The sequence below is a fragment of the Microcebus murinus genome, chromosome 16 (assembly GCF_040939455.1).
Source record: "Microcebus murinus isolate Inina chromosome 16, M.murinus_Inina_mat1.0, whole genome shotgun sequence".
In the NCBI taxonomy this organism is placed as follows: Eukaryota; Metazoa; Chordata; class Mammalia; order Primates; family Cheirogaleidae; genus Microcebus; species Microcebus murinus.
Window position 1 is genome coordinate 45,941,771 of NC_134119.1, and position 3,045 is coordinate 45,944,815.

The window sequence follows — 3,045 nt, forward strand, 5'->3', positions numbered from 1 at the left end:
ATATATTATGCAGTATTAAAACAATCAAACTGGTGAACTAACACCCAGAGATTGGCTGCCAGCTTTACCAAATAAAATGACTTTTTTGGTTTATTTTTTCTATAGTTTTAAGCAAATAAAGTTATATTGAGCTCAGTGCAGACACAACTGCATGATCACTTCTGTCTTTCATCTTCCTGTCCTCTCCATCCTCCCTGTGTCTGCACCTCCAGAGACTGCAGCTAGGACAGGGAACAGCCTGGATGGAAGATGCATCTCACAGAAAGCTCCTGGTCCCAGAGGTGTGTGCTGTTAGTTAGGCTACATCTGCAACAGCCATTGTTATTGCTCCTTTTCCATGCCCTTCCTCCATATTTTCAGGCTGTGAATTCATTTAGAGAGTTTCAACCTAATCTGATGGTGTGGGCTTCCCTATCTCCAGCCCCAGCTCTAAGGCTTCGTGGCTTAGCCTTCCATTCATGAAACCAAACACACAGAACCTGACTTTGGCTGGTGGAAATTCTGGTCAGAGCTGCCTCTTGTAGTCCCAACACTTCTCTGTGGAAGGGCTATGACTCCAGGAGTTCCACCCCTTGGACACCTTAGGAGCTGAGTTGCTAGTCTGCTGCGCTTACCATAGACGTTCTGCCTTCACCTGGGGGCAGTGGGTCTGGCTCATCCTCCTTTTTCTGGAGCTCCAGGGCTTGAGAAGAGAGCTGGAAGAACTCCTCATTCAGCTCATCCAAAGTGTCTTCCACTTGCCATATCTTTCTCTAGAAACAAGAAACATGTGGTCTTTATTACATTTTTTTTTTGTATTCTAATTTCATTGAAAATTTCTTGTGTTCCTACTCCATGATTTACAGTGAGGTCAGTGCAAGGCATACAGACTCAAAGTCAGGTGCTGCTCTCAGACAGCTGAGAGTCTGAAGGCAAAGGGAGCCAGACCTACAGCCCAGCACAGCAAAGTAGTAAAGATTATTGTGGAGAGATGCACCAGGCACTGCAGGATCAAAAAGCAAGACACCTAGCCCAGGTAGCATGGTCAGGGAGAGGGAGCTTTCTGGAAGAGGGAATGTCTAAGCTGAATCTTAAAGGGTGGACAGGAGTTAGCTGGGTGGAGAGTGGGAGAAAAGCATTTTAGGCAAAGCAGCATGTGGGAAAACACAGATATGAGAGAGTATAGAAAATATTCATCTATTTGTCCACCCATTCATTTATCCATACATTTATCTATCTATCCATCCTTCCATCCAAACATTCACCTAACCTTCCATAAATGAATTGAACCATCCATCTACCCATATCTCCATCTATGCATCCACCCATTCAGCTATTTGTCCATCCATATATCCATCCATTTATTCACCCACCCACCCATCTCTACCTATCTATCTACCGATCCTTTATCCATAAGTAAATAAAGACTTATTATGAACCCAGTGTGTATCAAGACAATGGTCAGTTATGGGACACTATTAGGGAACTTTCATGGAGTTTATAACCTATGAAGAAAGGCATACATATGGTAAGAAATTATGTGTGAGGAGGGTTATGTGAGTGGATATTTGGGTTGCAGTGGGGATTAATAAAATTTCATTTGGCAGTAGCAAATAATTTGTCAGGAAAAGTGTCAAGAGATAATGCTTGAGAAATGAGGGTAGCATGCTTTTCTTACATTGTGGGGTCATCTAAAGGCCACTCTTTCTTATGAATAGAACCTTCATTGTCTTGGGAATGTCAATGTGTCCAGCTGAAAAATGACTTATCTCAAACTCTCCATAAGATAGAGATAATCATGTGGCTAGTTTTGGCCAATGATATGTAAAAGAAAGTTGTAGAGGAGGTAGATTCTGGAAAACCTCTTTAAAAAGGGAAGCTGGTTAAGTTCCAATTTTTACCTTCCTACCTTTCCAGCAGGTGTCTTGTAACCATGAGTGACCATGCAGATAACAGTCATGTGCTCAGGATTATGAAGCAGAAAGTTAGAGGAATCCTGGAATTCAGAGGACCCTGTGGATGCTGATGGGTTTACTTTTGAACATATTAAACGTAAGCTATCTGTGGGGTATCCTATGAGCTAATATAACCCCAATTGCATGGTTAGTTCATCTGTCAGGGAAAGCCCATCTTTTGCTCCAAACATGACATGGAAGATACAATCTTAAAAAATGCAGAGCCATATTTGAAAGGGAACTCTCCAGATGCCAGAGCTGGAGAGACAAAGCGAGGGTTGGAGGGAGGTGAAGGCATGTAGCGTGTGTATCTTCCTTCTAGAGGCTGAGGAGTTGATTCCCACCTTGGGCAGGCTTTGAGGCCATGAGCACCATTTGTGGTCGGGGAGACTGATCTAAGGCTGCCTGAGAAAAGTCTGGACTAAGGAAGCAGCTGTCCCTTCTCTGAACTTGGATTAAAAACCTCAATCAGGCCTGTGGACATGTCCCTGTCACTGGATAGGTTTCTTGCTCGGGGCTGTGGCTGGAACAGAGTCACTGTGAGAAGTGAAAGCGCAAGTCTGCGCAGCAGAGCACTCCATGGGAGGCCGGAACCTATGGGCAGGACTGGAGACCAGCAGCCCCGCACAGTGGGGACCCAGACGAGCCCAGCCGCAGCACAGAGGAGTCTGCGCAGAGGAAAATGCCCCTGAAGTGGGCTCACAGTTGGAAGCACAAAACCTGCAAAGAAACCCAATGATGTGAGAGTGGTGGACAGAACAAAAATACACTCAAGGAACCAAAGATGATAATGAAGTTTGAGCATGACTGTTGCATAATCATGTTTAAGTGTGAAGAAAGAGAAAAGGAGAAATAGAATCCACAAGACAAGAACAGAATTGCTGTGGAAAAAGAGAGAGATTCTAGAAATGAGAATGGTCAACGTGACTGGTGGATTACATATAGACTGCAAGGAGTTTGTGGCAACTTCCGAGGAAATCGCGTGGGATATAGCACTGGCAGGCTAAAGGACAGGAGGGGGCAGCCGCTGCAACTATGGCGCTGCAGGTTCTGTCCCCAGGCGGTGCTCTTGGCACACACATTTTACACCTGTCTGTGCTGCGTGTGCATT